General features: G+C 39.2%; 1 protein-coding gene across 1 annotated transcript in view; it reads left to right on the top strand.

Annotated features, from left to right (window-relative positions):
* Window positions 1–992: 992 nt before the first annotated feature.
* LOC126161964 (uncharacterized) overlaps window positions 993–18,625 on the top strand; it is a 35,396-nt gene continuing 17,763 nt past the window's right edge. The window contains exon 1 of the mRNA XM_049918148.1: window positions 993–1,234. The gene's annotated coding sequence lies outside the window, so the exon portion shown is untranslated. The remainder of the gene's footprint in view (window positions 1,235–18,625) is intronic.

Genomic DNA, 18,625 nt, shown 5'->3' with positions numbered 1-18,625 from the left:
AATGTTATTATTCCCAAGCTCCATACTTGAATGGGACGGTGAGATGTCCTAATAACTGTACAATGGGAAATACCCTGTTCCATGCACTTCAGAGTGGTTTGCAGAAGATGGTTGTAGGTGTAGATGTAGAAGAAAAAACGGTCCAAGAATACTGAATACGAAAATAGATACCTCACAGAAATCATTTATGGGCCTGAAGTACGCAAATAAAAAGAGTTATCAGCAAGTGAACGAAGTGACGTCCAAAAACAACTTTTGCATGAGTACACTTAATTTTGAATTGTCATTCTTCCCCTACATGTAAGTCAGATAGACAATCTGAGTTGTCATGCCAGGTTTTTATGTGAAATAGTGGACGCTATTTAGAGTTCAATGTAGGTACATCTGAGGGTAAAGTTTTTAACAATTCCGTTGCGTTTTTGTTCTTAGTCCGGGTTCTGAGAGGCCACCAGTGTTGTAAATGTAACTATTTCTGTAATTAATCTTCTAAAAAAAAATTGTACAGTCTTCGTTCAAAAGTTTGTATGGTAAGCTGTTGATAAATGTAACAACAGGAAAAAAGTCGCCCCAAAATTCCGAAACTTTGACATACAAAAATATGTACCATACAAACACATTAAACAGAATTTAGAAGGCAATTCATGGAGGCTGTTTACCTTATCCGTAGTGTCTTTTTCTATCTCTCAAAATAGAATAGCCTATGGTTCCTCCCACCAACGTCTACATTAAACTTTTTCCCTGATAAACCTTCAACTTTGCGTTCATTTTCGCTTGAGAATGAGAATCAAAAGTTATTATATAACAAACAAAACCATTGTCTTCATAACTGAAGGCTTCCATCAAGGATTGCTGATGGATAAATTTTAAAAATCTTAGACTAGTAACTGCCAGCCGACATGTGCAAGTTTTCGTTGGCTGTGGAAACAATGTAAAGCCTACATCGATTACCTCAAACGTAGAACATCTTGCTTTGGATAGTATTTGGAATTCGAAGCGCGTGGTGTGGGTGTTTTGTTTTTGCCTTGTGTGGCAACAAGAAGTCGTGAAGTGTACATGTGAGAACGTGGGAAATGTGTTTTAACGTTGTACAAGTAAAACATGTGAAGTGACACGTGATTTTTACCATATTTCGGGGACTAATATCAAAAGATCAGCTTATGATGGATTGAAGAAAGCATCAACGTTATGTTTGGATGGCAATATTTAGCGCGCAGAAGAACATTTACTTAAATCGGTAAATATGTTTCGAGGGAGCGATTCAGTTGAGCAGACCTTTGACTGTTACCTGTTCTTTGTACTTATTTTACCAATTACCAGAGGCTCCACGTTAATCAAACCAAAGCTGATGCTGATAGCTGGTTTTCAAATCTGTGTTGATGGTTATCAGAGCTTGATTTAGGAACATAATGTACTACTCTGTAAGTGACATATTCATCCAGATGAAAGTTTCCCCTGATTTCTCTCAAGTGCTCTAAGCAAATTCCGTGATGGTTACTTTGAAAAGGACAATCCTTATTTCCTTCCCCATCCGTTCGTACTCCAATCTTGTGATCACCGATTTGTCGACGGGGCATTAAACGCTGATGTTCATTCCTTCCCCCTTCGTTTCATTAATGACAATTATTCAAAGGTTATTCCAATTATTCCTGTGCATGTACTAGCATTCGCCCGCGTCTTACCATAAAGTACTGTATGACAAATGACGTTGAATATTTTAACAAGTTGTTCTATTTTGTTGGTACACAAAACATATAAATTCAATGTCAGATTTACTGTCTTCTGCATGCTTTGTGAATACCGGTAACTATAAATTTAATTTCCCCATGTTCTCATACAAATGTTAAATAACTGTTCAGGTTTCAGTTGACTAGTCATAAATAGCTACTTCTTAGCCAATGCCTATTGCTAGAAGTGAACATTTCCGTGAAGCTCCTACTAGTTCCGTAGCTTTGAGTGAAATAGCTATTGTCATAATGCTCTTTGCCAATATCATGGCAAATATGTACTTCATGAAGCTGCATAATATACTTCTTTTGTAGATGATGTTGAATTCGCATAGTATATATATATATATATATATATATATATATATATATATATATATATATATATATATATATATATATATATAAAAATCATTTGTTTGCTCACATTCTTTTTCTCCATGGTGAGATACTCACTTTTATTGCATAAGCATCCTGTAAATTATGGATGCATAACTGTTGTATTGTTTGTGGAACAAATTGTTACATTCACAATCAGAATGACTGATATTGATTATGTGAGATGAAATATGTGAAGCATATGTCAATAGAACTCCCAAATGTTGATATCTTTGTACTTGGGTTTGAAATTGTGGTATGGTACCCATGTGCGAATTTGTAACACAAAGACTTATTTGTTGACGAGCATAGAGGTAGCTGCCAGTCCAAACGTCATGTAGGCTAATTATTTTTCTTCAAGCCTCAATTCCCTGTTTCTTCATTTCATATAAGAGTTGTGTGGATTTTTTTTTCAAAAAATGGGTCAATGAACGTTGCGATTTCACCTGTCTGCTTTGACGTGTGATGTCATCAGTGGGTGGAAATCTCTGTTTCAAGCGTATACAACACAGTGACCATGACGTCACTCGTTACACCTAAGGACAAACATAAGTAACACGCGAAATATTTTACTCTAGCAACAGAATGAAACTGTTGAGGCAAATAGGAGGTTTTGGGCAGCAACTAACTAATATACGACAATAAGAATGACAACATTCAAAATCAATATAAATGAAAAATTAAGTACCGAAAGTTTTCATCATCAACACTGTTGCAAAATGCAAAAGTTAAAACCATTGGTATTGGAAATTTTTCTTGACCTTGTTTTTATGTTCTTCAATGCAAAGACTAGTTTTATGCAGCTCTCCATGCTACTCTATCGTGAGCAAGCCTCTTCTTTCCTGAGTAACTGCTGCAGACTACATCCTTCTGAATCTGCTTACTGAATTCATCTCTTGGCCTCCCTCTGCAATATTTTACCCCCCCCCCCCACTACATCCTTCTGAATCTGCTTACTGAATTCATCTCTTGGCCTCCCTCTGAAATATTTTACACCCCCCCCCCCCCCCCCCCCCCACACACACACACAGAGACACTCTTCCCTCCAATACTAAATTGGTGACCCTTGATGTCCCAGAATGTGTCCTGCCAACCATGCTCTTCTAGTCAGGTTGTGCCACAAATTTCTTTTCTCCCCAATTTTATTCAGTGCCTCCTCGTTAGTTCGTGATCTACCCATCTAATTTTTACCGTTCTTCTGTAGCACCACACTTCAAAAGCTTCTATTCTCTTCTTATCTAAGCTGTTTTTCATTCATGTTTCACTTTCATACCTGGCTACACTCCATACAAATACTTTCACAAAAGACATCCTGACACTTAAATCTATATTCGAAGTTAACTAATTTCTCTTCTTCAGAAATGCTTTTCTTGCCTTTGCCAGTCTACATGTTATATCTTCTCTGTTTCGACGATCATCAGTTATTTTGCTGCCCAAATAACAAAAATCATCTGCTACTTTGTGTCTCGTTTCTTAATCTAATTCCCTCAGCATCACCTGGTTTAATTCAACTACATTCCATTATATTTATTTTGCTTTTGTTGATGTTTATCTTATATCCTCCTTTCAAGACACTGTCAATTGAGTTCATCTGCTCTTCCAAGTCCTCTGCTGTCTCTGACAGAATTGCAGTCTCATTGTCAAAATTCAAAGTTTTTGTTTCTTCTCCCTGGACTTTAATTCCCATTCTAAATTTATCTTGCTCTATATACAGATTCAATAACATTGGGTATAGGCTACAATCCTGTCCCACTCCTTTCTCAATCAGTGCTACCCTTTCATGCCCTGTGACTCCTTGAACTTCAATCTAGTTTCTTTACAAATTGTAAATAGCATTTTGCTCCCTGCATTTTACCCCTGCCACCTTTAGAATTTGGAAGAGAGTATTCCAGTCAAAATTGTCAAAGGCTTCCTCTATGTCTACAATTGCTATAAATGTAGGATTAACTTTTTACTCAAGCTATCTTCTATGAGAAGTCTTAGGGTCAGTATAGCCTCTCGTCTTGCTACATTTCTCCGAAATCTTCCTCGAGATCGGCTTCTACCAGTTTTTCCATTTGTCTGTAAATAATTCATGTCAGTATTTTAGCCGTGCTTTATTGAACTGATAGTTTGGTAATTGTCACACATACCAGCACCTCCTTTCTTTGGAATTGGGATCATTGTATTCTTCTTGAAGTCTGGGGTATTTCACCAGTCTCAAACATCTTGCTCACCAGGTGGAAGAGTTTTGTCATGGCTGGCCCTCCCAAAGTTATCAGTAGTTCTAATGGAATGTTGTCTACTCCAGGGACATGTGTCGACTTAGGTCTTTCAGTGCTCTGTCAAATTCTTCACACAGTACCATAACTCCCATCTCATCTTCATCTATGTTGTCTTCCATTTCCATAATATTCCTCTCCCTTATATAGTCCCTTTATATACTCCTTCCACTATTCTGCTTTCCCTTCTTTGCATAAGACTGGTTTTCCATCCAAGCTCTTAATATTCATACAGGTGGTTCACCTTTCTCCAAAGGTCTCTTTAATTTTCCTCTAGGCAGTATCTATCTTATCCCTAGTGATATAGGCTATGTTTCTACATGCTTACATTTGTCCTCTAGCCATTCCTGCTTAGTCATTTTGTACTTACTGTTGATCTTTTTTTTAGACATTTGTATTCCCTTTTGCCTGCTTCATTTACTACTTTTTTATGTTTTCTCCTTTCATCAATTAAATTCAGTATCTCATCTGTTACCCAAGGAATTCTGCTAGCCCTTGTCTTTTTACCTACTTGATGGTCTGCTGCCTTCACTGTTTCATTTCTCTAAACTATCCTTTCTTCTTCTACTCTATTCCTTTCCCTTGTTCTTGTCAATTGTTCCCTAACGCTCCCTCTGAGACGCTCTACAACATCTAGTTATTTCAGTTTATCCAGGTCCCATCTCCTTAAATTCCTACCTCTTTGCAGTTTCTTCAGTCTTAATCCACAGATTACAACCAATAAATTGTCCTCACAGTCCACACCAGCCCCTGGAAATGTATTATAATTTAAAATCTGGTCCAGAAATGTCTGTCTTACCATTATACAGTCACTCTCAAAACTTTGGGTGTCTCTAGGTCTCTTCCATGATTCTTAAACCAAGTGTTACCTATTATTAAATTATGCTCTGTGCAGAATTCCACCAGGCTGCTTCCTCTTTCATTCCTTTCACCAAGTCCATATTTACCTCCTATTTTTCCTTCTCTTTCTTTTCCTACTATCAAATTCCAGTCCCCCATGACTACTAAATTTTTATCTCCTGTAACTGTCGGAATAGTTTCTTTTATCTCATCATAGATTTCTTAAATCTCTTAATCATCTGCATAGCTAGTTGGCATATAAGCTTGTGCTGCTGTGATGGGTCTTGACTTCGTGTCTATCTTGGCTACAGTAATGTGTTCACTATGCTGTTCATAGTAGCTTATACATGTTCCTATTTTTTTTTATTTGTAATTAAACCTACACCTGTGTTACCCCTATTTGATTTTGTATGTATGAGCTGTATTCACCTGACCAGAAGTTCTGTTCCTCCTGCCACTGAAGTTTACTAACTCCCAAAATAGCGGACTTTAACTTATCCATTTTCCTTTTTAAATTTTCTAACCTACCTGCCCAATTAAGCAATCTTACATTCCATGTTCTGATCTGTAGAACGCCAGTTTTACTTCTCCTTATAATGACATTTTCCTGAGTAGTCCTCACCTAGAGATCTGAATAGGGGACTATTTTAACTCCGGAATATTTTACCCATGAGGATGCAATCATCATTGACCTCACTGCGGAGCAGCAGGCCCTCGGGAAAAATTATGGCTGTAGCTTTCAGAATTCCCAGTACCAGCACAGTTGATGTTACAAGGCCAGGTCAGCTGTTGCTCCTGCAGCTACTGAAAAGGCTGCTGCCCCTCTTCAGGAACCATAGGTTTGACTGGCCTCCAGACACATACCCCTCCATTGTGATTGCACCTACGGTGTGGCTATCTGTATCATCAAGACACGCAAGCCTCTCAATCAACGGCAAGGTCCATGATCACTTGACCTCTGTAGCTAAAGTGAAGCCCTAGGTACCAAGAAACCCACACACAACTCCAAGATCCAATAACAAAAATTTCATTTTACTTACTTGATAGCTGAAACAAAACCTGTGGTACCTAACACCAACACATTAAAATAGTTAAATCTATTATCCAAACCTTCACTTACCCTACCTGTTTCATATAAAATTCACAGTACAACAAACCAAAACTCGCTCACATAACTAATACCAAAAATGTAATGTAACCTAACCAATGACATTAAACCCATAGCCAACACAATTACCAAACACTAATAAGGACAACCCCAAAATCCATGAAAACTTCCATCACAAACAATTTCAGTACATGTAACAACTATAAAAATACACACACACATACCATACATTTGACAATTAAAAAAAATCAGAAATTCACACTGGCCAACCCTATATCCCCGCACTCTCTCTCTCTCTCTCTCTCTCTCTCTCTCTCTCACACACACACACACACACACACACACACACCCCATAGACTCACACCCCGGTGTGTGTGTGTGTGTGTGTGTGTGTGTGTGTGTGTGTGTGTGTGTGTGTGTGTGTGTTTTTTGTGTTTTCTAATCACTATGAAAAACGATTTGTTCAGAAAGTAGCAGTGTCCTCATTCTCGTTTGCATGCATACCAACTATGTGACAACTACCTTTACTCCTTTAACAAGTTCTCTTTGAGTCTTTCAGGCTACACATACAGTAATACAGGGTGTCCCACTCAAACCTCCGTGATTTCAAAGACCCAGGGGAAAAAACACAGTAGATACGACAATGAAAAATGCACCAGATTGTAGAGCATCTCAAAGAATTTATATTTCTGCATCAGAAGTGCCAAGTATCGTCATCAGATTGCAGTATGGTCGTATGAAGTAAAAATGGCGACCCCACAGCAGTGCGCGCAACAGTAGTGTGGTTTGCAGAAACAAAATCACCAATTACTGTGCAAAGAAATTATTGTCGTGTGTATGAATGTGATCCACATGTTGTGAAAACAGTTAAGGATTGGTATAGGAAGTTTGTGAAAACAATAAAGGATTGATGGCAACAGGAAGTGATCTGAAACATTCTGGGAGTGCATGTTACGGAGTTTCAGAAGAGGCAGTGAAGGACATCAGACAAACGTTTCTCAGAAGCCCACATAAGTCAATTCGTCAAGCATCTAGGCAACTTGATGTACCTCGATCAACATTGCATTGTGTAGTTCACCAGCGTCTTCATATGTGTGATTACATGGGCTTCTGAGAAACTTTTGTGTGATGTCCTCCACAGCCTCTTCTGAAATTTCATAATTTGCACAACCAGAATGTTTCAGAACACTTCCTGTTGCCATAAACTTCCTATACCATTCCTTAATTGTTTTCACATCAGGTGGATCACATTCATACACACGACGATAATTTCTTTGCACAGTAATCGGTGGGTTTGTTTCTGCAAACTACACTACTCTGCTTGCGTGCACTGCTGCGAAGTCGCTATTTTCACTTCATGTGACCAAGCTGCACTCTGGCGACGATACTTGGTACTTCTGGTGCAGGAATATAAATTCTTTGAGATGCTCTACAATGTGGTGCATTTTTCACTGTCGTATCTACTATGGTTTTTCTCTCCTGGGTCCTTGAAATCAGGGAGGGTTCAGTGGGACGCTTTACAGTAGAGAATAAGAGGGGGGGGGGGGGGGAGGTGGTAGATGTTAGTAGTTTCTGGTTTCAAATTCCTATACTATATCTTTCACCTCTAGACCTTTGTCCTCCAGAAACTGAAGCAGCACTCAAAGCACTTTCAATTTATGTAGGCCTATTGAAAGAGAACTTGGCTTTATTGGAAATATTCTGGGAGAAATAGTGCATACCACGTGCCATGCTGCTGAATGCAGCTGAAGTGTTCCCCAGTCTTTACCAAGTGGTGTAGTGTATCCATTAAACTGGACATAGGCATACTTGATTCAGTGTATATTTAATATTCTTCTGCTTTTCTTCTTAATTTATTGACCCTTTCCTTGGACTTGACTTCATCTCCTCACTGGTCTTTTCTTACTAGAAGGAACTGTAATACTTGTGCTTTTCTTGAATAATTATTTGATCTTTCACGGATTATCATGTACAACAACTTCCGGAGCCATCCGGTAGTGATAAGGATCAGAATAGACCTGCAGTTATTCCTTGCCTGTTATAAGAGACGACTAAAAGGAGTCTTGTGCCTAGTGAAGCTTTTACATTAATGGCTGAGCCGTTATTTGGATACCCATCAGTTTTAGCTCATTTCATTTTCCTCAACTTTTTTGGCTTAATTATTTATGGCCCTTTTTAAGGTTTGACATCCACTCTTCCAAATTTCACAGAAATGGCCATTTGGGAAAGGGCTTGATCTATACACCATGTGCTGTGATCTTCTGTACCTACATTTATAGTGGATTTACGTTCACACCCAAAATCCCACGCAGTAGCCAATACATTGGGAGGGGGTTTGCATCATGTACCAACACGATTATAGCCTCCTGACAGTGCGAGGATCACACTGCTGATGCCCAAGCAGTAACATCCCCATGTATGCCATGGACTGGTGCACCAAGCGCTCGTACCCTTTCTCGTGGTGGGGTCACATCTGTAGGGTAAGCCTCTGATAGAAGTGAATGTCAGCAGCAAGAGTGATCAACATTGAAACAGATCAAACCTCTCCATACTGGTAGATGAGCCAGTGTGGCTGTCTAAGTGGATAGAAAGAAAGATTTTAAGACAGGGGCTTACCACCCTATGGCATTTCCACATTTGGCCACTCCATGGAATGAGAGTCAGACAAGCAGAAATGGGGGTGGATAGTTCTCCCAGTTCTTGGTGTGCTCCAAAACTGTAACTGTAACAAATTTCAGTGTGTGCCATGGAACATACTCAGCGATAGATATGAGTCTGCTGTCCAAGCATTTCACTCTTATTCCAATTGTCCATCCTGTGACATCAGCCACTCTCTCTTCCTCAACACCCCAATGGAACATGTATCAAGTTAGTCACTTCAAAAGCCGGCTGGCAGCTTTCATTTCCAAAGCAACTTTTGAAACAAGTCAAGAGAAGGATATTGAAGGAGTGGTACAATGTGTTATTGACACAATTATACATGATACATAAGCAGTGATACCCTATAATTCAGGCTATTGCAATGGTGCCAGGATGGTCTGAAGAACACAGTGGTCTGAAGAAATAACTGCAACTATGAGAGAATTCTGCAGGACACTTAAATGACACAAGCACCACCCCTCTACAGAACATTTAATGGCATTCAAGAGAGTTCAAGTGAAGGCATGATTTTTCATAAAGAAGGAAAATCAGGAGTGTTGAGAACAGTATATATCATATGTTTGTGCCCACATTCCATTGTCTCAATTATGGACTATACTAAGCTGCATTTGTGGCCACCCACTGTCCACAGTAGTTCCTGGTATCTCCCTCAATGGTGACATTGTATTAATCCCATGGTCACTGCTGAATGTTTCACACACACGTTGCCAAAGTGTATGTGTGCAGTAACTACAACCATTCCGATTTCTTGACGTGGAAACATCTGTCAGAGCGAAACTCCTTATCCTTCCATGCATGAGGCTTTGAATCATACAGTATTCCATTTAGCACTTAGTGAATTGGAGTTTTGCAGTGCCTTAACAATGTGTCAGGACACGGGCCCTGGACCCACTAAAATCCATACCGTATTTACTCGAATCTAAGCCGCACCTGAAAAATGAGACTCAAAATAAAGGAAAAAAAAATTCCCGAATCTAAGCTGCACCTGAAATTTGAGACTCGAAATTCAAAGGAGAGAAAAGTTTTAGGCCGCACCTCCAAATCGAAACAAAGTTGGTCCATTGTAATATGAGACACAATTTAAGTCGAATGAATGACGATACAGCTACAGTAGTTTGGTTCGAGTCGTAAGCTTAGCAGTTAAGCTTTACCAGGTAGCCATTGCTATGCGTCAGGCGCTCCGTCAGTATTTATATGGGTACCCTTCCTTTTTCACGTGCTTCGTCTGGTTTGAATCGATTGCTTATTTTGCTTTGATCTAATAACTGCCGTTTTCTTTGTTATAGGTGTTTACGCCACTCTAAGCTGAAAATGCATTACTGTACTGTGTCATGCACTGTTTGTCGCATTCTGATAGTGCGTGTTCACGGCCTGTCGCCGCTTGCGGCATGGCTTGCTTTTGTGCGCGCTACCGCCGCTTACAATTAAAAAAAAAAAGAAGAGAGGAATCGTCTCATTAACGAAACAATGGCAAGAGACTGCTATTTATTGTTACTTACACTGCTGCTTTCTTTGATAATGATCAACAAGAACCAAATAATAGACTGCATATGATAGAACATGTTCCGAACGAGAGTTAGGCGAAAATTTTTCTCTGTTTGAAAATCTTTGCGGCCGCTTCTTTAGTACATCAAATTCTGCACAGAAATTAGTCATCTTAGATTTAAAAATCTAGTCAGTTGCCGTGCTTAATTTCTGACTGTATCACTATTAGGCATAAAAATAATACGAATATAAACATGACACGATACGTATATTCTTCTGCGTTTGCTGTTGTCTCTAGTTTCATAGCTTATTAGGCAGACAGGATTTAAATGAGATAGCAGCAAACACAAAAGAATACATGGCAAAATGTTTATATTCGTATTATTCTTATGGTGAAGAGAATAGTGCATGTGATTCACATTTCATCAGGTTCCTATTAGCAACCATCTCTTCTCACAGGTAGGAAAAAATTCAGAACGTAGAGTTGGCCATATTGACAAACATCCCACACAGTCTTGCCAGTCGTATTTTCGTAGTACATTGAAATTCTACTACATTCGAAGATGAACAGTACGGAATTTGTATTTACTACGTTGGATAATGTATGAAAATGGTCGAAACTCGGGACGGAGAAAAAAAGCTCGTCTTCCACCTTTTTTTAAAATTTCGGCAGAAGTTAGTTGTGGCAGCACCTACTAACATTTTTGAGAACTTCCGCTTGCTTTGCACTCGATTCTAAGCCGCAGGCGGTTTTTTGGATAACAAAAACAGGAAAAAAAGTGCGACTTAGATTCGAGTAAATACGGTAAACAAATGCTTAAACACCTTAGCAACAAAGGCATAAAACACATCCTCAGTATTTTCAGTCACATTTGACAGGAAGGAGCATTTATGTTGTCTCCATCCCCCCCCCCTTCCTCCTCCTCCTCCTCCTCCTCCTCCTCCTCCTCCTCCTCCTCCTCAATGGTGGGAGGTTATTATTATTCCTATCTTGAAACCGGGATAAACTGTTTCATCTGGAATCTGCAGTGCGCAGTGCTTTCACCCATTGCCAACACTTGATTGCTGCCTTATTTGATCCAAAGGAGTAGTGCGCTAACACCTGGCACCATCACGTCCTGTCTACACTGCACAAATTTGGGCTCTGGGGTTGTTTATCCATTTTTATCCAGAAGTTACTACCCCCCCCCCCTCCAGTGGTTCCAGGTCCAAATAGGTTTTACCATTAGCAACCAATATGTATAGAAAACCAGGATTCTGATTGTAACCTTCTTTGCACCAAGCGTGGTGGGGCAGTGGTTAGCACACTGGACTCGCATTTGGGAGGGCGACGGTTCAATCCCGCATCCGGCCATCCTGATTTAGGTTTTCCGTAATTTCCCTAAATCGCCTCAGGCAAATGCCGGGATGGTTCCTTTGAAAGGGCACGACCGACTTCCTTCCCAGTCCTTCCCTAATCTGATGAGACTGATGATCGCGCAGTTTGGTCTCTTCCCCCAAACAAACCAACGTAACCTTCTTTGCCATTACAATCAAAGATATCGCGACTACAGTGGGACATATGGTCTCATCATCATTGTATATGGACTAGCTTTGCCTTATTACAACTCTCCATCATTGCAGACTGCATAATGCCAACTTCAGGGGGCCATACAGAAACTACGTAACTGGGGCAAGAATCGTGGATATTAATTTTCTCCTGCGAAAACTCACATTATACACTGACACAGGACTGTGTTTATGCACCTGGAACTTTACCTTGCTACATAGGTGCTTGAAGTCATCAAAACTTTCAGGATTTTAGCCCTTTTATTTGACAGTAGGTTAACATGGTTACCACATGTACGTCAGCTCAAAGCAAATTGAATGTGGAAGCTTAATATCCTCAGATTTCTCAGCAGCACTTTGTGGAGTGCAGACTGCAGAGTTCTCCTATTTTACAAAACTTTGATTTTGTCCTGACTTTGTATGCTTTTTCTAAGGGTTGGCAGCACTGCCGGTGCTGAGCTTGTTAGATCCAGTCCACCACAATGGTGTTGGTTGGCAACTGGAGCCTTCCATACGAGCCCTATAGACAGTCTCATAGTGGGAGCTGGTATCTCACCACTGAGGGTCAGACACGAGCAACTCTTTAGTGAACTACATGGTCATCACCTGTCAGATGCCTACACATATGTGTTACTTGACTGTTTCACAACTGTCAGTTGCAACTGTTTGTGAATTGCCCGCAAGTTGGTAGACCATCTGGGATACAATTGGAAGCTCAGTGTGCCCCCTCTTGGCTTTGTTTATAGTGTTTCCTCTCAGCACGCCCCATGGTATTTACCAGTCCTATGATTTTGATTGCTCTCTTTTGTGGCTGTAAGAAAAATGCTGAAGCAGCTATTCTCAGATGCATGTTACATTCAGCTCTCCACGACTTCCAAAGTTGACACACATCCACACACATGGATCGAAAGTAAATGACAGGGTTGGTTTTGCTTGTGTATACACAAAGGGACACCAGAATTACTCCCAGCTGAGTGCATGCAGTGTATACATTGCCGACTTGGTTGCTATATCATAGGCTCTGCAGTACATTAAAATTCTCGCCACAAAGAACTTCCTGGTTTGTAGCAACTCCATAAGCCACTTACAAGGCATATTTCAGTGCTAACCTAAAATCTTTTGGTCACTAACAGCCAAGGACTATAAGTTGACCTCCTCAGCACCAAAATGATAGTAACAGATAACATCTGGACATGAAGCCACATGGATATTCCAGGAAATTAACTCACTGATATATTAATGGAATGGCAGACTACCTAGACCCCAACAAGCCGAAAGCGATGGAGGTGACCACCAAGGTGTGGCATACTTCTCTCCAGGCTTCTCCGAAAGATGCCATCATACTGTGTTGACTGTGTATTAGCCACACCTGATTTGCATCAAGAGGTCTCCCCTCAATGCAGCTCTGGCAGTCATCTTACAACCACCCATTTTCTCATGGTGTGAGCCCTGTGGGCCGATCTGAGACAAACAATCAATCAATCTATCTTTCTACCTCCCTACCTTGGTGACTTGCAGATGACGGGTTAACGGCTACCAATGGTCTATGCTTCCTGAGGGTGGCCTTGGGGTACTTTCTATCTCTGTGTTCTCATGGATTTTTAAATTTTTATATACATATTTTATTTACCTAATTGTTTAAGCTAATCAACTCTGTATTTCATACAGTCTGCATTTTCTCAACTCATTTTAACTGTACTGATTATGACGACCAGTTGTGGTGTATTCTTCAGTGGCCAGCTACAGTTTCATCAGATTTTATCTCATTTTTAACTCTCAGGCCAAAGCTACTGTCGTATACATTTTCAAACACAGTGACATTATCACAGAACCTGGAGCTGACAATTCTCATTTCCTCATTTCATATCTTTTTACATCATTTTCTAGTTAATTGAGGACTAATAACCAAGAAGTTTAGTCCCTTTAAACCCATAGTCATCAACATTGTTGTCCTCGTCACCATCAACTTTCAGAAAGCATCAAACGTACATTTAGAATATACAACTCGGAACTAGTACTTGCAAGTACGTGAGTAAGGATTCAGATGTCATTTGTTTGAATCTGATTACATCTGTTGTCAGTATTTCTTGGCTTTATTCCAAGAATGTCACTCTTTTCAAATGTAGGCTGACAAAGCGAGGGGGTCTTATATTCATCCTCACACAGGTACTTCCTCTCACAAAGTTACTGCAATCGCCATACCATTTTGAAGACATGCTTCATCTCTTGGAACTGTTCTCCACATGCATACAGAACTGTAAATCTGCACGATAGCTCTGCTCTTGTATATAATTATGTGTATTATAGTTTTTTGTTTACGACTATCATTCATTGGTAAGAATACATAGGGATACATATCACTCTTCTAGAGCCCTATGCAACACCAAAGTAATCTTGAAGGGAGAGATCAAAGCAAACCAGAGGCTTGCTGAAACTTCCTGGCAGAAGTTTAAAATTATCACACACTACACTGCAGAGTGAAAATTCATTCCAGAGGCTTGCTGCACAGTTTTAATTAACTGATTTGCTTAATGTGAGAAGTATTTCAGGTAGTCTAAAAGGAACTGAGTCAATGGAAGCAATGTTCTTCTGGAGAAAGGATATGGTAGCTAAATTTAAAGAATCAGCAAACACCAAATACAGACTAAATCTGCTGCTTTCATTATTTTATTTGAACATATATGAGGGAGGTTAGGCCATAAACTAAGGTACATGATTCCCTCGGTTTCAATGTACAAATGGAACAAAGAAGGAAAGGAGTAATAAACTGGGATGTTTAAGACATTGCATTCATCCAGGAGAAGTGGATTCCCAGTTTGTCTACCAATCCTGATTTATGTTCCCCATCATCCCAAAATTGCTTTAAGAAACTCTGATGTTATATATTTTTTATAAATGTAAGTTTGTTGACTTCCTGTGTTCTGGTTTTGCAGGTTTTCATATGTTGAAATGGTTTTCAAAATTCATATGTGGCTTTCTGTCATGACCAGGTGAAGCAGTCATGCCTGACATGTGTAAAGTTGTCATATAAAAAACATAAAATTGCTAGTAAAAACAAACTACATTTTTTGAGAATATGCTTCACTTGTGGTCTATGGCGACATTCCTGTAAGTTGCACATATATCATAAACAGTTATAAGTACAAAAACATTGAAAGTAAACATCCTATGTGAGCAAAGATATTTGTTTAATAGTTGTTCCAGTTTATAGATATAAATGGAGAATCTATATAGAGAAGAACTACTTTATGTTTATGTATTTGGTCAAATAGGATGTTGACTTTCATAGTTGACAATATAAGTGCAATGAAAGCCAAACAATATGGAGGAATTTGGCCGTGGGCTACGAGCAGATAGATTCTCGCAATATGAAGGTATTTTGTACTGCTGAAGGTTACTGTAACTAGCAGTCAAATGCTTCCATGTTTATTTAAAAATGTCACACACCTCAGGTGTGGTTGTTTCACCATGTGATGACAGAAAGCCTCATGTGAATCTTGGAACCACTGATGATGGAGATTTTGCTTCAAAATATGAATCAGAAATAAAAATTGAAATACAGTAATGTCAGTGGGAAAGAGATATAAACGGATTGAGTGCCAAATAGGAGGAACAGAGTTAGAACAGGTGGACGGTTTCAAGTACTTAGGATGCATATTCTCACAGGATGGCAACATAGTGAAAGAACTGGAAGCGAGGTGTAGCAAAGCTAATGCAGTGAGCTCACAGCTACGATCTACTCTCTTCTGCAAGGAGGAAGTGAGCACCAAGACTTAAGTTACCTGTGCACCGTTCAATCTTTCGACCAACTTTGTTGTATGGGAGCGAAAGCTGGGTGGATTCAGGTTACCTTATCAATAAGGTTGAGGTTACGGATATGAAAGTAGCTAGGATGATTGCAGGTACTAGTAGATGGGAACAATGGCAGGAGTGTGTCAACAATGAGGAAATTAAAGAAAAACTGGGAATGAACTCTATAGATGTAGCAGTCAGGGCGAACAGGCTTAGATGGTGGGGTCATGTTATATGCATGGGAGAAACAAGGTTACCCAAGAGACTCATGGGTTCAGCAGTAGAGGATAGACCAAGGAGAAGGTACCTGGATTCGGTTAAGAATGATTTTGAAGTAATAGGCTTAACATCAGAAGAGGCACCAATGTTAGCACTGAATAGGGGATCATGGAGGATTTTTGTAAGGGGGACTATGCTCCAGACTGAACGCTGAAAGGCATAGTCAGTCTTAAATGATGATGATGATGATGATGATGATGATGATGAATACAGGTAGATACTGACTTTTATTCTTAGAAAAGTAAGTATTTCTCACTGTTTTGTGTGTGTGTGTGTGTGTGTGTCATACGAACTATTAGGTATTCTTTAAAATTTTCAATTTTCGCTGCTCAGTGTTTGCAGTTCATTGCATAATGACAGTTTGGATATTTGGCCTATGAAAATAAAGGTATTTTCTCTGTAATCATAGTCAAGAGCTTAAATACATTTTAACAGGAAACAATGTACAGTATCAGTTTTTAGTATTAAATTTTAAATTATGATATCACTATGAATATTCAGTTCTCAGATTTCAAACTATTGCTGTATCACATTGTGTAAATTGCTCTATATTTCATTGAGGTAACTATTGGACATCTTAAAGTAGCAACTGTTGGATGTTCACACAGTGACGGTCTTATGGATATGACATATGGAATTCGTGTATGTTTGACCAAGTTGCATCCATATGCATGATGGTTGCGTATCCTGAGTCCCTTACCAGGAACTGAGGTGCAGCTTTCTGCTTATGGGCAGGGTCACCAGTGCTGCTGCGGAAGTTTGCTGTGTCCAACAGAAAAATCAAAATTGGTGACCATAGGGGTACTCCAGAGTATGTCGCCATTGGCTTTTGTTAGAGATTCTTGTTTTCGTTTTGCAGTCTGATCACAGAAACCACAGGGTTCCAGGCTGTACATAGTATGCCTTCCATTATATCCTTCCTGACTGTTTTCTTACAAAGGAAATGCTAGGTCACAGCGTGTAGTGCTAGTTAGTCACATGCTCCGTAAGTCATTTGAACAGTTCTTTTACCAAAATGACGTGGAGTGTATCAGTTTACAGGATATGTGTACATGACTAGTGTTGACATTAATTATCACATTATTTATTTTTTGAGAAAATGTATGAATAGCATTCTCAGTTGAGCAACCTGTGCACAGACCAAACTGTGATACACTAAGTAAATTGTTTTTACTTAAATGTGAGACTACTCTTGAGTACATTACTTTTTCAGACATTTTGGAAAAAGAGATCAGTATGGAAATCTGGCAGTAATTGTTGAATTCTTTCTTGTTATGGCTTGTTCAAAGAGGTGTAACAATTGCATATTTTAATCTGTCTGGAAAATTCCCTGGCCAATGATGCGTTACATATACCATGAAGGACATTGGTCATTATGTTGGAACAAGTTTTCAGAATTCTGTTTGAAATTCCATCTACGCAACAAGAGCTTTTGTTTCCCAGAATTTTTATATAATCCTATTAATTTCAATGAAGAATGTTGGTGCTGTTCTATTTGCTTAAATTTTTGTGGAATGACTTTTTAATATGTTTCTATTGCTTCAACTGAAACTTACAATCCTATTTACAAAGTGATTGTTAAAAGTACTTGTAACTTGTGTATTATCAATCACAGCATTATCATTTAGTTTGTTATTGTATCTTGTACATTGACTGGCTGTCCTGTCTCCTGTTTGACATTACCTCATATAGTTTTAAACTCATGATCTGCATTATTAATTTCTCTGAGGATGTACATACTTCTTGGCATTTTTATGACTTTCCTTATAATAGTGCAGCATTTTTTGTAGAATTTAAAGTAATGTCATATCTTGACTTGGGATCTTTGTATAAATTTCCCTTTTCATATTACGTGAGATTTTAATTCCCATAGTTACCCATGGCTTACTTAATCTAGGAAAGCAACTATAAAATATTGACACAAAGTTACTGCAGAATAAATTTAATTTGACTTTAGTCAATGCACACTAATTTATATTTGGAAGTTACATGTTGCGACCACCATGCAGGGCCTGATGGTGTTTGGTACACTCTGATTAAGAGAGCATGCTTTGCTTCTGATACAATTACAATATGCTGGACACACTTCAGCATCTGATGACAGTGGTTATTCAGGGGCACCAACTACCTTTACAGTCTTGCTAAACTTTTTTAAATATAGTGTTTCATATATGGCACAGTGCATGAGTGAAGTGATGAACATAGTCGTCATACATACCTGGGCGAACCAGTACAGGATATGGCTTGATTTATGTCAAGACAAAGATTCCATTTCCAGTTTTATTTTTGACAAGGACCATATAGCTACCGATTTTTGTTTGACTCCCAGCCAGGAATAGCACACCTACATTTCTATTAGGGATGTATGGACATACTACACTTGTCAGCCGTACATATGTGGTTTCCAGACATGGTCTCCATAAGATCATTGCAGTGTGAACCCTGACAAATGCTACTTCCCAGCAGTAACTGTCTGCAAATGTCGAGCCTTGAGGAAATATTATGGAATGGCCACAACATAATCCAGCAATAGATTCTAGAGCTTTGTA

The sequence above is a fragment of the Schistocerca cancellata genome, chromosome 2, assembly GCF_023864275.1.
Source record: "Schistocerca cancellata isolate TAMUIC-IGC-003103 chromosome 2, iqSchCanc2.1, whole genome shotgun sequence".
NCBI classification, from domain to species: Eukaryota; Metazoa; Arthropoda; class Insecta; order Orthoptera; family Acrididae; genus Schistocerca; species Schistocerca cancellata.
Note: the sequence above shows the minus strand (reverse complement) of the source record. Positions and strands in the feature narration are given on the sequence as shown.